Below are 16,856 nucleotides of genomic sequence, written 5' to 3' on the forward strand. Positions count from 1 at the left end.
TATAGTAGCCATTAGCCACGTGCACTACTGAGCATTTGAAAAGTGACTGGTATAATTAAGGAACTGAAATTTTAATTTTACTCGTTTTAAACTTAAATAAGCACATGTGGTTAGTGGCTATTGTATTGGGCAGCAAGGTTCTAGACCACCTTTGGACTACATGAGTGAATATAGAAACACTGGATGATTCCACTGTAGTCGGTGGAACATGGTCAAAGAATTATAGCTTATTGTCTCTGTTTTGGGTGGGTTCCTGGGAGTCCTTCCGTCTGTGTGAATCCAAAGCTCATGCTTGTTCTCCTGGAAGAGCCTCCGAGAGGGGAGCGACTTAGTCGACTAAGTCTTCCAATAGCAAATGCCTTAACAGCTCTGTTAGTGCCATGGTGGAGGAAAGAAAATCTGCTTTTTGATCATGGCTACCCCACTCTGGTCCATCTACCCTGACACCCACTGTGAGCCGGGCCCTGGGAGGTCATTGTCATTGCAGCTCCTTACGGCCTAACACTGGTAGAAATGAGTAAAGAAAGATAGACACAGCAATATTCAGTTTCCTCTTATTTGTCTTCTAAGTCTTTATCTAAATTTGCAGAAAGAAGGTGGAGACAAATCTTAAGCATTTACTCAACTCAAAATTCATCTAGTTGTCAAGAATTTTTGGAATTGGGCAGACTGGATTTGAATTCTGACTCCACCGTTGAATACATCTGAAACCTCCACAGAACCATTTATGTTCTTTGAATGATGAGTTTTTGCTACTGCAAACAAGTAGGGCAATCGCATCTAGCTCATGGTGACTTAGTGAGTATTAAGCAAGACAGTACAGGTGAGAGATATAAATGGCCCCTGTCATTACTGTGTCCTATTATTACTGACTTCTATGGGGTAACATTCTCAGTAACGAAGGGCACAGACCATGTTGATGATTCTTTACTTTCCACATCGGGGCTCCTCACTAGGCATCCTCTCCATCTGAGTGAATTTCCTTTCCACAAATTCCTCAGTCTTCACTGACGTAAATTAAATGAAGATCCCTGGTCAGAAAAACGAGTGTCTGCCTGGCATAATGACTGCTTTTCACTGCTTGGCATCTTTGTTTTCATCTTCAAAGATGTCAAGGGTTCTTGCCAGTGGGATTTAAAAATAGTCCATGCTCTTCCTTTCCCAGAGGCTGAAATACTAAACTGCTTAACAGAGACATTAGACAGCAGCTTCCCTAAAACCCCGGCAGGGAGGCCATGTTCCTGCCTAAGCTGCCTGTCTGGGGGTGGTTCACAATAATTAGACTGGAGTTTAGGAAGCATCTATTTAAAAAACATGTATTGCGTACCTCCTACTTTCCAGACACTGTACAGACTACTGAGCATACAGGAAGGAATAACGCAGACAGTCTACAGCTGCCTTCATGGAGCACATCATCTAAAGATGTGGCCCCGTGGCTAAGCATGGGGGATGTTTTAGTGCCCTATTTACCGGCTACTAGTCACCTGCCCCAGATTATTTTCTCATTAGGATACCACCATTGATGGAGCCTCCCAGTAAGTATAAATGGGTTGAGAGAACATTATCTGATTAGAGCTGAGGCTTTTCTTCAGTGTTTTATTCTCATCATGCATCGAGAACATGTCTGTGTTCATATCAAATATTCGAATGGCTGGATTCATGCACAAGGGCACAAGTCTATGCGTTAGAGGAAGGAGGAGGCTTGTAAGTCATATCGTCATATACTGAGTCCCATAAACTGTTGGCTTATGTTATTCAGACTTGTCTGTCATACTTGCTTCAAAATAGGATGGGAGTATTTCAGCGTATAAACTTTGGGAAGCAGGTTCATCAGGGTCAATATCTTAATAGCTAGAGTCTCCTTTTACAGTGTTCTTTTTACATGCATTAATGCAGAACTTGTGTTGTGGCAGACATGGGCAGGATTTTGGAAGCAGTGAGTCTCCATTCCCAGGAAAGAGGCTGTTTTCAGTAGCTTGAGAAGAGTATGGTTCTGTAAATTTACACGATTGCAAAAAATTAATGGGATCCTATCTGTCATCCTCCACAAATGCTGTTGGGATTGCAATAAAAATTGGAGGACTCAGTGGGCTTCTGAAAGGAGGCTTCCACGTCTCATGATCTATTCTGACTTAATTCCTTCCAAGGGGACTACAGTGTGCAGCTGCAGTCCCTGGAAAGGGACGAACACACAGAAGTTTCAATGGAACTCGAGTTCCACTTTAGTGGATATTAATTGAGTCACATACCCCATGAATGACCATTAACAATAGCGCACAGTTACAGGAATTATCTCAGGTCCTTTTCAACACGTTCCTCTGAGGTAGGCACTACGGTTTGCTGACATATTGCCGATGAGCATGTCAGGAATCTAGAACGAAAATGGCAGGCCCCGAGATGTGGCTGCAAGACAGTGAGAGATCTGGATTGCGTGCAGGTGTCCTATATTTGACCCCAGAGCTTTTGCTTTAAACCCACAATACCTGAGGGTATGAATGCGTTGCCAACTTCTTTCTAGTCCCTAATGGGTTTTGTCCATGGTCAAGTTCTCAATAAATACTCGTCAGTTGTAAGTTAGAGACTCTGTGGCAGAGTGGGATGGGGGATGGAGCACTGAGCTTTAATTGAAATTTTAAAAATAGTTTTTAATACCTGCTTGATCCCACTGTGACCTGTCATTTCTCTATACCTTTGAAATTCAGATAAACTGGGTTGGGGTCACCAGCTCTACATTATGTTTAATATCTTTCCTGACCTCAACCCTTCTTCTTCTCATTTCACACCAGTTCTGTTTCTGAGCTATTTTGATGCAAAATCTACACACTTGGTGTTTCCACAAAACATTTAACCTCACAATGCCATGTTTCTCTTGTACTTTTCCTGAAGGTTTTCGAGTTACACTGCACAGTTAACAGTATTTTGCTAGTATTCTGCTCGCAGTTGGCCCTGAAACTCGCTTTCCGCTTCCACTGCTACCTAGCCCCGGACACCCAAATCCTACACACCCACTCCCTGGATCTTCTGAAAGTCCAAATTTGAGCTCCCGCTGGGATACTCTTGTTGCAGCTTCCCCATGAAGCAGCACACATGCTCCTTCACTCTTTTTCTGTCTTTGGAAATCTGGTGAATGAAGTCCTCTCTATTTCTGCACTCATAGGTGTTTAATAATTTTATGTACATTGTCATTTAATCTTGGCGATCAGTCTATGAAGTAGATGTTTTGTTCTTATTTTATGATGAAAACATAGACTCAGAAACGTGATTTGTCCAGATCATCATTGGGGCAGCAGTGTTGGGAACCTTTGCTCTTTACACAGACTCGATGCTTTCCCCACTCTCTCCTGCCTCCCCAGTGGGACCCAGGAATTCAGCACAGGGGAGGAAGGGATTTTTCCTTAGCTAGCTGGCGTCACCGATCTCTGTTTCCTTAGGGGAGTGCTGTTGACAGTTTGGGTGGGATGATTTGCTGTAGGGAACCCTTTTGGGCTTTGCCGGGAGCCTCGCTTCCCTGGTTCCACCCACAGAATGCTGTCGTGTACTCCAGTCAGTGGCAACCAGTGAAATGTTCCTAGGCATGTTTGAGGGTCACTTTTTGGGGAGGGGTCATCCCTACTCCATGAAGAAGAGTAGGGGGTTCCTAGGGGTCAGTAGACTGATAAATCTTCCTTTCTGTACTAATCAATTAATTGGAAGGCTGATAGGAATATAGCAGCCTCTGCTAATGTTAAAACAGCATCATGAGCAAAATGGTCAGGGAAGAACAAAAGACAGAGGGAAAAACAGAATATAGCCCCCTCTGCCCTGATTTTAACACAGAGAATTTACGGAAGACCCAGACTACAGGGTCATTCTCTTCCCCGGAATTAGGTTGTGGGTGGAATCCAGGATGTCAGGGAAACAAAGCCAGGAAGTGGTGCTTTGGGAAGCAGCAAGAAGAGGGGGAACCAGTATTTAGTGGTAGAAAAAATCACTAGAGAAGAGATAGATGGGTCTAGATCTGGTTTTTGCTGGGTTGCAAGTCGCTGCATAATCTTGAGTACTCACCTTCTGACCTACAGAATAAGAGAAGTGGCTCAGGGGGTGGCTAAGAGTCTTCTTAGCCATGTTACTGAGTCTGGGGAGCTTGGTGGGGCATCAGAAATGCGGGTCATCTTGTTTACTGAGAGTTCTTAATGCTTTGGTTGTTGTGTACAGTTTTGCCTGCTAATGACTTCCATATTTCTCAGCTGCTTCAGCCTGAATCATCTTTATCCCTTAGGAGGAAAGAAAGTCCAAGTCGATGATTTGATTCTATTCAGAAACCATAACCCTCGAGCCCAGGCTCAGGGCCTGTGCTGTACTATTTATTCCTGCTGGCAAGTCACAGGCTCTGGGTTAGGGAGATACATGATCTTAAATGTTAGCAGAGTCAGATGTGCTCAATGGAAACAGTCTGGCTAACTCGAAACAGATTCTCAGCCCTCTTGGCTGTCCTCCAGAAATCATGTCTGGTAGGATTTCTGCAACAGATCTGATAGTTGCTGACTTAGAGAACGTGTAAGCTGTTTGTGAATTCATGGTGAATGGTCCTAATTCCAGACACAAATTCCCATTGACAGTTAAGAGACTAGAAATGTACAGAAAATGCATTGAAAGCTTATTTGTGAAGTGTGCATGCACGTGTGTGTGTGTGTCTGTGTTTGTGTGTGAGAGAGAAAAGGAGAGAAGGTGGGAGAGAGAGAGGGGAAATGAGAGTGTGTGAAGTGTGAAAATAACTTAGGTTGGTAGAGGCTAGAGACCTTCTAAGTGGAATAATTTATCAAGGTGGCTACATAAGGAAGATACAGACTGGAATGATGAGCGCTAATGATTTTTCAATACAGAACGTAATATAACCTCACAAGACATAACCAAAACTTAGCATGCTCTACCAGAAGGCCGGTGTGTAACTTCTGATAACTGAGAGAAACAGGGTGGGCAGACATAAGACATAGGAGAGGTGATAAAATTTATTAGACTTTACAGATTTTGTTTCATTTATTTTGTGTTCTAGAACATCAGAGGAACCTTTTGATAAATGATCAGATTATTTTCTAAGGTTCTCCCCCCCCGCCCCATTTTGAAGCACTAATGATTTTTGTATTTTTCACTTTCCGCTACATATTTCGTTGAGGCTGGCCCTATCTCAGATGCCATGCACACGGTACTCTCTTGTGTATAAACGTGTGTGTGTGTGTATGTATTTGTGTGTGTGTGTGTGTGTGTGTGTGTGTGTTTTGCAAAGGGTAATGTGTGGAGTTAGGAAAGATGGGAAGTGGTTATTTTAATATCTTTTGCGGATTTGCTGCTTGTTTGCTAAGTGACAATTTTAGAACAGCAGAGGAAAAATAATATTAATACCTAATTGATTGTGTGCCTTATCATTGGTCAGTTTTCTGCTCTTAGCTTCTCTGTGGAAACAACTCTTTAGGTGGGCAGACACATGGATATACTTGTGTAGACATGTACATTGTTGCTTCTTTGAAGACTAAATAGAGTTTGAAGAGATGTCTTAATTCTTAGTATGAGTCTAGAGAAATGAAATTGTGAGGGTCAGCTCTTAGAATGGAAGTTAATTTTGGAGAGCTAGAACTTAACTGGTTTTACTGGTAGTACATTTCTTCCCAACTTGTGTTGTATGAACACTATGTTAGGAAACTTTAGAAGTACATTTGTTTCTTCAGATGACAGGCTGGCCATGAACACATTTAGGTAGTATTAGGTTAGTAATGTCTAAATGGAACTTTACTGGCTTGAAGGAGTTAACATCACTTTTGTTGTTGAATCACCTGACCTGTTGTATACAGACTGATTACTCTTGAGCCAGGATAAGAGTCCAGTAAATTTAAAAACAGGAAACCAGGAATCAAATCGTTTTGAGTGTCTTAATACTTGTTCTGGCTATCTAACATGTGTACCGACAATTCCTAAATGTAGTGGCTTGGGAGAACTTAGTACTTTTTGCCATAGTTCGGTGGGTCAGCGTCACTAACAGAGGACCCCATTCTACGCAGTATCGACTGGATGGTTTGCTCTTGAGTTTCTCCCATCTAAAGGCTTAACCAGCTTGACTCATTCATATGGTAGTTGATGATAGCTGTTGGCTGGGAGTTTAGCTGGGATTGTCCCCTGGAGTACCCCTGGAATACCTACCTCAAGCCAAATGTGGCTTGAGCATTTCACAGTCATGGGAGTTGGGCTCCCAAAAGAAGCATCGTAAGAGCTAGCTTTCCAAGAGAGAATAGCTGCACGTCTCTTTCTGATCCTGCCTATTAACGCCCAGGATGTCACCTTTGCTGCATTATATTGGTCCAAGGCAAGTCAGAAAGGACAACTTAATTTTAAGGGGAATAGATTCCACTCCATGATGGGGAATTAGCAAGTTCATGCTGCAGAAGAACATGTGGAGTAGGAGATACTGTTATGGGCATCTGTGGAAAACACAATTTGTCGTAACACTTTTAATTCAATACTGAAGTTGTTTTATGTGTATGAATGAAGTTTTTGTTTCTAAAAAATCACACTATCCCTGTTAAGACTTTCTTTGAAAAAGGATGATGATAAGAAGATATAATCCAGCAAGATAAAAACAGAATGGTGGAGTGTTCTGGCATCCTGCTGACTTGATTTTGAATCCTGATTTCACTCCCCTCAGACCTGTGGGACATTGATCAAGTACAGTTATATCATTTATGGGGCCTAGGGCAAAACGAGTGGTTTTTCAAAACTTGGTAAAATGTTAATATAATGGCATCAGATCATTAAACCAAGCATGGGGTCCTTTTCAGTGCTGGGCCCTTTGTGACTGCACAGGTGGCTTCCCTGTGAGGCCCTCCTCAGGCTATATAACTTCTCTGAGCCTCACTCATATCTTTAAATTGGGAATAATATCATCTATCTTGTAGGGTGATTGTAAAGAAAACTTGAAATGATGTTATGTAATAAGCTTATCAATATGCTTTCTAAGCTTATTAAGTTCATGGAAGGGGCTTAATAAATAACCATTAAAAGTTAGTAGCAGTACACCTGAAGAGCAAATAATCCTATCAAGAAATGGGCAGAAGACATGAGCAGACATCTCTACAAAGAAGACATACAAATGGCCAACAGACACATGAGAAAGTGCTCCATGTCACTCGGCATCAGGGAAATACAAATCAAACCCACAATGAGATACTACCTCACACCAGTCAGAATGGCTAAAATTAACAAGTCAGGAAATGACAGATATTGGCCAGAATACAGAGAAGGGGGAACCCTCCTACATTGTTGGTGGGAATACAAGTTGGGGCAGCCGCTCTGGAAAACAGAATGGAGGTTCCTTAAAAAGTTGAAAGTAGAGCTACCCTATGATCCAGCAATTGCATTACTAGGTATTTACCCCAAAAATACAGATGTAGTGATCCAAAGGGGCACTGGCACTCCAATGTTTATAGTTGCACTGTCCAAAATATCAAGACTATGGGAAGAGCCCAGATGTCCATTGACAGACAAATGGATACAGAAGATGTGAGGTACACACACACACACACACACACACACACACACACAGGAATATTATGTAGCCATCAAAAATGAAACCTCGCCATTTGCAACGATGTGGATGGAACTAGAGGGTATTATACCAACTGAAATGAGTCAATCAGAGAAAGACAATTATCATATAATCTCCTGGTATGTGGAATTTAAGAAACAAGGCAGAGGCTCATAGAAGAAGGGAGGAAAAATTGAAACAAGATGAAACCAGAAAGGGAGACAAACCATAATAAACTCTTAATCATAGGAAACAAATTGAGGGTTTCTGGAAAGGTCGGAGGTGGAGGGAGGGATAATGGGGTGATGGACACTGGTGAGGGTTTGTGTTATAATGGGCACTGGGTATTATATAAGATGGATGAGTCACAGACTTGTACCCCTAAAGCAATGCATTATATGTTAATTAATTGAATTTAAATGAAAAGTTATATAAAAATTAAAAATGAAAAAAATTTAATTTAAAAAAATTTAAAAGTAACAGTAGTTGAATTAAAACATAGCTGAGAATTTATTTGGGAGACTTATATCAAGAGGTTTTTTTTTTATTTTTTTAATTTCCTGTTTAAAGAAATAAGAGCTTGGTTGCAGGCCACATGCATAGCCTGAATCTATCTGTGAGTAGAAATATATGAAATTTAGAGAAATGCTTGACACATGCTCAGTCATTCCCCTTATAGTATTTGCCGTCATAAAAATGTCCACTCTGATACATTCCAAATTGAGTGGAATTTCTTTTCCACGGAGTGCCATAAACAAGCAGGCTTCCAGGTTTCAAATTTAGACATGTTAGTTACTTGAACGATTGAAAAGAATGTTTTATATCAAAAGCAGAAATTGTATATTTCTCTTTAATATTTAACAGCTGAAATAATTTAGGCTCAGATGTCATCTTCAAACCCCAAAAACACCTTTGGGAAGAGACAATATTAAAACTTTTAAGTCCTAGAGGATATTTTAAAAAGTCACAAGTTAATGAAAACTGGACCATTTATTTTTCTGGAAACAGTTGCTTTGACATATTTTCCTTACCTGGAAAACTGTTGAGAAGTCATAGCTTGAAGGTGAGATATCTGTATGTATATATCCTTTTTTTCTAGTGAGTTATCAATACAATGTTTCAGATAAAGTAACTGAAAATCTAATATCTTATTTAAATTTAGTTATTAGGTATGGGAGGAGACAGACCCTATGAGGTCAATGTATTGTGTTTCCTTTCATCGGAAAGCTGGTCTCTCTGTTCCCCTCTTCTTCCCACCCAGTCTCTTGTAACTTATCTGTATTATCTCTAGAGTCAGAGTGTCAGATGTTTCTTTGGTAATAACATCCCTATTCACAATCGTGTTGTCAAAATCTGGTTAAGAATCCACATATCAGTCTTAAGCCTTCTACTCAAGGGTCCAGAGGGCATATACCTCCGTGAAGTGAAGTGAAGGAACTTCCTACCCAGTTCATGGAGGATCAGATCCTCCTAGTACAATCCCCTAGACACACTAACCCTATAGACGCTGGGTAGTTAAGGATGTGGTGCCCCATGTAGGGTCGGGGTCTGTATGCCCAACCCTATCCTTTAAGAAGTTGACTGCAGAGGCACCTGGGTGGCTCAGTGGGTTAAAGCCTCTGCCTTTGGCTCAGGTCGTGATATCAGTGTCCTGGGATTGAGCCCCACATGGGGCTCTTTGCTCCGCGGGGAGCCTGCTTTTGCCTCTCTCTCTGCTTGCCTCTCTGCCTTCTTGTGATCTCTGTTAAATAAATAAATAAATAAAATCTTAAAAAAAAAAATTCTAAAAAAAAAAAGTTGACTGCGGAAGATCTGAGCCAGGCCAGACCAAAAGGCATTACCATGTTCTCATCATCATCAAAAAAGATCCGTGTGTCTTTCTGTTTTACTTCAGAGCCTAGCTCCACGTTTTCCACTGACGCTATCTGGCACCCTGGAGTGTCTTCTCAGTCGGTGGCCCCTCTTTCTGTGGCCTGCTTTCCCTGGAGCTCTGCCAGTGGTTTGAGTCCTCTCGTGCCCGGCCTTGCACGCATCCTGATACTTACAGACGTCATGCCCACAGCTGCCCACGCTGACATCCACGTGGCAGGGTTTGTTTCCGTGTCCACAGCAGGGGGCTTTCTGAAACGCATTTGGCCTGTGCCTTGCAGGTTTCTCGAAAGCCGCATTTCTGAAAGGGCTCCCGGACTGATGTCCGTGTCTTTAGTTATCTGTCCAGCTTGGTCTTTTCTTTGAGGAGATAGTATCCTGTCACTCTCTCCAAACCATCTTTCCCCTCTCTTCGCTGGCTTCCTCCTAACTGGAGTGAACGAGAGCAAGTCCCCATCCGAGAGGACAGTTGCCAGTGTCTGGCTCGATGCTGCGTCAAGGAGGGTGATCGTGGGGCCAGTCATGCCACCGGGGCCACAAATCAAACACAGCGGATGCGTCGCAGTCAGATACAATATTGTTTCCTCTGCCCTCCCTACGATCGAGTGGTCAGAGCCGTAATTACTCCTGATGGCAGGTGGCAGGCCTACATCCCATCTTGACATTAGCTTTTAGCTATTTTTTTTTATAGCTGCCAGTGTGCTCAGTCAAATACCTGTCTGTCATCGCAATCAGACAGGTCTTAATGTCTCTGCATTACAGAGGAGGACCTCGGCTCCCTTCCAGCCCGTTTATTATGGTCCCAGCGTAGCATTTTATCACACATTCCTTACGCATAGCCTCCTCTCCACCACCACGGAAATCTTCCAAGTTGGCAGCTTTAGTGTCTACTGCCATTAATCTTCACTAGGCTGGGATCACGGGGCAAAGGATGATTTATTGCAATTACCTGTTATAGTGCAGAGCTCAGGTGAGCTGGGCTCACATGCATTTACTGGGCTCTCTTCCATTCTCCCACAGCCAAGGAGTAAAATGTGTTTGCTTTGTTTCTATGTATATCTTCTTGCATTTAGCCCATCAACTGTTAGTTAATTAACAGAGAAGTGGGAAAATAGATTTAGATGGTATTAGGGTTATGTGTAGACGCTGCGAGGCCTGGCTGTTCAAAGCCAGAACTGACACTGACATTTGACAGTCCCTTTAATTTCTTTGTTGTTTCTGCATTTTAAGAAACATCCAAAGGAAATTCGAAATTGCACTTACCTGCCACTTTCTGCGCCATCTGTTCCAGGTGATTAAAACCAATCTGCATGTAGTGTGTTTCATTTCCAATTTCTCGCTCCCTGGGAAGGCATGGGGCAGTGCATGAAGTGGATAATGTGTGCTTGTGTTCTGCTAGTGAGGGGGAAAGAAGGGGTGGGGTGGAATAAATAGGGAGGAGAAACTTCCCTGATATACTTTTTTTAGCAGAAAAAAGTGTGTTCCTAAGAGTGGCCCCGTTGTTTTCCCATTTGCCAGATCCGATGGCAGCCTTTGTCTGTTCTAAGTTAAAAAGCCCCAATAGTCCCAGGTCCCTGGCCTTGTGTGAGAAAGTGACAATTTTCTGGACAGCTTGATGGAATTAAAAAGCATTTTTGCTCTTGAATCTGGGACCTGAGTCATTGGCAAGTTAGGTGTAATTTGTAGGAGACACTATTTGGTGTCCCTGTTACGGACAATAAATGGTGCGTCTCCTGCTGGAGTGGGGAGGGGTGGGCTAAATGTTCCCCACCCCCACCTCTGATGAAGCCAGCTGCTGTGTTGTGAGCTTCTTATAAAGGGGCCCATGTGGCGAGGAACGGAGGGTGGCCTCTGGCCAACAGCCAGGAGGTCAGGCCCTCTGACCAAAAGCCCATAAGCAACAGAATCCCACCAACGATGTGAACTTGGAAGCAGTTCTTCTCCAGAGGAGCTTTGGGATGACACAACCCCAGCGGATGCCATGAGTGAGTGTGGCACTGTGGAAGACGGAGCCGGGGCACCCAGCCAGCCCATCCCCAGAGCCCCGCCTCACAGAAACTACAACATCATGTGTGTTATTATCTTCAGCCATTAGATCTTGGAGTGTTTTATGACAGAGCCATAGACAACTAATGTGGAAAACTTAAACACACGGGAACCTTTCCTTAATTCTGCCTGCTATAGAAAGGAGCTTGGGAAATGACACATTTGCCTTGCGATCCCTGTAAGAAGTCCTAACTGAGAGCAACAGGGACGTTACTGATAAAAGCGTCCAACAAATCCGGGTGGCCCCGATGCCAGTCTGAGAGGTGTGTTGTGGTGCCAGGGCCAGCTGCCAGGCGCCTGTTAGTTGTGAAGGGCTCCAGGCAGTGCTGGGCGAAGAGGTGGGCCAGCATGCAGGTGCCTGTGATGCTCAGGAAAGAGGTTAACGATCAACAGGAAAGAGTATGTTTGTATTCTGACTGTCAGCATACCCCCTTTGGTGCCTCCCTCCTGGATATCAGCCCTTGGCCGGTTCAGAGGAGCTCCTCTGAGGGGGTTTCACTGAGCTCTGAAGGTGCGGGACTCTGGGCAGGAGTGGGGAGGGGCCAACCTTTTTTGTTCTCTCCTCTGACTTATTCAAGAGACAGCTATGGGTCGAAGGCTCCTAATGGCCACAATCCGCAGCTTTTTCCACTTGCTTATCAGTAAGCAGTCTACAGCAGGCCCAGAGGCTTTCGAGAGCATACCTCCCACAGCTGGAAGCCCAGCTTTCGCTCTGACACCCTTTCTCCAGTTGCTGTGCATTAGTGAATATAATTCCGCCGTACGCGGGGGCTTGGGCGAAGGCAGGCCTTTTAAACATTCAGCTGCATGCTTGAACTGGGGAAGTCACAGCTGCTTCTTGCTTTTGATAATGCCAGGGAAATTGGTAAATAAATAAATAACTAGGGCCCAGGGTTCATTTACTAAATACCCCAATATGTGCAAGCAAGGCGCATCAGGCACATCAAAGGAAAATAAAAGCATAATTTAGTAATAACATGGTCTCCTGCAGCCTCCTGCTTAACTCACGTGTTAAGTTAAAAGAGGTAAATCAGGAGTTTTGAAGCACCATTTTATACTTAGTCTTCTTTTTCTTTTCTTTCTTTCTTTCTTTTTTTTTTTTTTTTAAGAAGAACAGGATCTGGGACCACTTCCTATGTTAGCAGGATCTGGCACATTTTTCTTCCTGTGAAAGGGGAGACTTTTAAAAAGTAATTGTTAACCATTATCCTTTATTTATCCTTTAGTTAGGAAATCTCCCTTCACATAAGATGTGTGCCAATATTTAAAGTGTTCGCAAGTATTTGAGGGATTTCACTTCCCCCATGGCAGGGATCAGTTTTCAGTTTGGGTGTGGAAGAAAGAGTGCAGAGCCCATGCTCTGACGGAGGGGGAGAGGGGACGCAGGACACATGTGTCCCGGGAGCAAGATAAATGCAGCATCTTCCTGGGACACCTTCCAAAATGCCCATTCCCAGGGATATCCAAACCTTTGGCTCCCTGATATCCAGGAACAGAGAGCAAAGGGGCAGCCATGGGAGCAGCTATGGTAGAACTTTCCATTCTTACAATCAGCCTTAGCTGGTGCCCTGTCACTCCTATCCCATCTGACTGCTCGCTGTCCTCCAGCTGGCCAACATCAGCTCCAGAATTCCCCTGCTTTGGCAAGCCATCCTGGGTTCCTCCGGCTCCAAGTCTGTGGCCTGATCCCTCCCTTGGATCACACTTGTTTAACACCGGCCGCGCCGCTGTGTGTCAACGCTGTCATGCTCTGATCTCTCACTGTCCACCCTCTGTCTGGGCGCTGGGTCTCTTCATTTCCAGCACACTGCATGGTTTGGTATTTTAAATCGCTCCCTCTGCACCCCCTCCCAACTGAGGTGACATATTTCTGTCTATCACGTCCTTCAGGGAATGCACCTGTCATAACTGGGATACATGGGCTCTGGAGGCCGGCTGCCTGGGTCCAAACGCCAACGTTCCTCAGGCAAATCTGCTAAGTCTCAGCTTCCCGTGGTTAAAATGGAAATTTCTCCAAGTCACAACTTTTTCCCTTGAGATGGGAATCAGTAGTCCCTAACTCACAGGGCTGTTGTGAGGATTAAATGGTATAATATATATAAAATGTTTAACATGCTGACTGGCCACCTAGGAAGCCCTTAGGAATCGACACGGACATCCATGATTTAATACTACTCTGTTACCACTGGTGTTCCTTCTAATATTAGATTATTTTATCCTCTTAACTAGGTAAGTACCTGGTTACTAGGTAAGTACCATTATTATCTTCCTTGCACAGGAGGGGTTAAGTAAATTGCCCAAGCTGGGACATCTGTTGAGAAAGATTTAACTATAGATCTGAATCCAGAACCTGCCTCCAGGTTCTCCCAAAATGGTAAATGATTTGCTTTTTCTTGCTCTTGCTTTTGACCAACAGCTGATGAAGTATTTATACTTCAAATGATTTACCCAAGCAAAGGGATAAACAGAGAGAGCTGAGAAGTCAACACAGGTGTAATTAGATAATCTGCTGTTGGTAGTGACTGTCCCAGATGTCAACAAAATAGGCTGTGGAATAGAGTGGATGCTGGCAGTAAACTTGAAAGCAAGCCATGCCTTGGAAGATCACAAATCACTGTTCAAGGAAGGGAGTAATAGTAAAATTAATTCGACACATGAATAAATAGTAATTTTGGTTTAGATTTAGAATCTATTTGATACCCGTACTGGTTTGAGTGGAAATGTTTAATGCTTTAACCAGTTGGAGCAACCATACCATAAAGATCGCATCTATTAGAAAAACCTATCCCCACCCCCCAATCCTCCTTCCTACCCTCATGCCTGAGGCGATGCTACACTTTCCCCTTAAGGGGGCGCCCACTAAGTCTTCCCCGTAATTTCTTGATAATTTGAGGTAAAGAAAGAAAACTCAGCACATGTTTTCTTAGAACCCAGCCAAAGTGATTGCTCGAGGGGTATGATGACATCCCTGGCTTGTCCTCCCGTGCAGGGCAGTGGGGTGGGCATACGGCATCAGGAGGCTCCTTGGGGCAAGCTGTCCCTGAGCGCAGTTTTGTCCTAAAAAGCACGAGGAACTCCCGATTTTGAAATCTCTTTCCTTTCTAGATTGTGCTGAGCTACAGAACGAATGTGTAAACTAATAGAAAGTGAAGGACTAACAGAAGTAAATTGTGCATTGTCTTTTTGAACCAATAGGTCAACATTGCCAGATAATGAGAAGTTGCTGCCAGATCAGAAGTTGCTTACATCACATGTGAGACAGGTAAACCAGAGGTATAATATAGAGATTACTTGGTCTTATTTGTTTGGCCAGAAGACAATTTTAAAAGTGATTTGAGGGGTGGTTTAGTCGGTTAGGCATCTGACTTTTGGTTTCAGCTCAGGTCATAATCTCAGGGTCTTGAGATCAAGCCCCCTGTTGTGCTCCCTGCTCAACAGGGAATCTGCTTGAAGAGCCTCTCCTCTGCCCCTCCCCATAATTTCGTGTGTAAGCACGTGCACGCTCTCTCTCAGACCTTTAAAAATAATTTGAATTTCTTTTTTAAATTTAATTTTACTTATTTATTTGACAGAGAAAGGACAAGCAGAGAGGAAGGGCAGTCCCCACTGAGCAAGGAGCCTGATGTAGGACTTAATCCCAGGACCCTGGGATCGTGACCTGGGCTGAAGGCAGGTGCTCAACTGACTGAGCCACTCAGGCGCCCAGTAATTTGAATTTCATTGCTGCTATTTATAAATCAGGAGAGTTATATGAAAATAGATATCTGCTTTCAGTTGAAAATAGGAGGTTCTGGTGTGGGTGGACCAGTATTTCTTTCCATGGACAATAATTAGTTGGATGGAGTAATGGCTACCCCTGAGACAGAGGTGGGCTCCTAGTTCCATCCTGTCCTACTGTCTCCCACTTCTCAGGATTAGTGCATTTGCTACTGATATTGGCAATAACTTTATTGTTTTCCTTATACTATTTTGTTTTTTCTTATATGTATTATTTTTCTGGTACTTGACTTACTTGCATGGCTGTAGGCTTAATTTGTGACCTTTGTGCTAGAGAAATACCAAACACACATCATTTGGAAGTTTAGAGTCGGCATATGCAGCTTAGAAGATCTGATCTGTGAGCAGGGTTACTTACTTGTTCTACCCAATGTGGGTTCCAGAAAAATGACTGTGAAGGCCATTTGGATCTATCCAATCAGGTATCTCTCCTCAACAATTGAAAGGGTTCTTTAAGGGGCGCCTGGGTGGCTCAGTCTGTTAAGCTTCTGTCTTCGGCTCAGGTCATGATCCCAGGGTTCTGAGAAGCCCACATCTGGCTCTTTGCTCAGCGGGGTGCCTGCTTCTCCCTCTGCCTCTGCAGCTTCCCCTGCTTGTTCTCTCTCTCTTTCTGTCAAATAAGTAAATAAAATCTTAAAAAAAAAAACAAAACCCTTAAAAAAAAGAAAGCTATCTTTTAATTTAGGAATTTATAAGGACAAGTGTATATATGAGTGGAGAATACTAAACATGATACACTGAATGTACCATTTGAATATTTATCTGTAATATCTACCATTGCCCTATGCCTTGTACTAAACACATATATTATCTCATCAATTCCTCATAATATCCCTAGGATAATACTGTGATAACTGGTAATATTAGTATTGGGTAGAACTCAGTATTAGCCAACTTTTCACAGATGAGACTGAGGGACTGATAACATTAGTGGTTGCCCGCATGGCTCTGTGGACCAGTCCCATAGCCGGGGCATTCCAGACCAGCTGTTGGACTCAGAGCCCTCTTTCCTCCTCTTCTCTTCCCTTCCCATCCTTTCCCTTCCCCTTTCTTTTCTAGATTTTATTTATTTATTTGAGATATCAATAGGAGCAGAGGGAAAGGGAGAAGCAGACACCCCACTGAGCAGGGATCGCTGTGGGGCTCCATCCCAGGCCCGGTGATCATGACCTGAGTGGAAGGCAGATGCTTAACCGACCGAGCCACCGGGGTGCCTCAGAAAGCCCACTTTCTCATTCACCACTTCCCTGCCCTCCTGTCTCCCCAGGAGGAGAAATCAGCAGTAGCTCAAAGGTGCTTCAGGCAATCTCCTCCTGTGGGGAATTGGTGAAGTGTAAACTTAGTACAAATATAATACCTATCGGAGGACTGTATGTTAAAGGCAAAAACTATCAGTCCCTATGCCTCCCTGGTCAGTTAGATCAGGCTTGAGCCCTGTGGGCTCCTGCAGCAATGGTCCAGCTGCTTTCTGCATGAGCATCTACAGGGGAAGCTGGAAGCAGTGGGTGTCTGGATTCTCGTGGGACTCTATTACTGTATTAGCTGGTGACTTTTGGTGTTCTCTGGGCAACAGTCTGACCCGCCCGCCGTGAAGTTTGCCAATAATGCTGAT

At 43.6% G+C, this 16,856-nt stretch overlaps 1 long non-coding RNA gene across 1 annotated transcript in view; it reads left to right on the forward strand.

Annotated features, from left to right (window-relative positions):
* The window catches only part of LOC131826607 (uncharacterized), a 204,234-nt gene that overhangs the window by 151,695 nt on the left and 35,683 nt on the right, over positions 1–16,856 (forward strand). The window lies entirely within an intron of this gene.

The sequence above is a fragment of the Mustela lutreola genome, chromosome 3 (assembly GCF_030435805.1).
Source record: "Mustela lutreola isolate mMusLut2 chromosome 3, mMusLut2.pri, whole genome shotgun sequence".
Lineage (NCBI taxonomy): Eukaryota > Metazoa > Chordata > Mammalia > Carnivora > Mustelidae > Mustela > Mustela lutreola.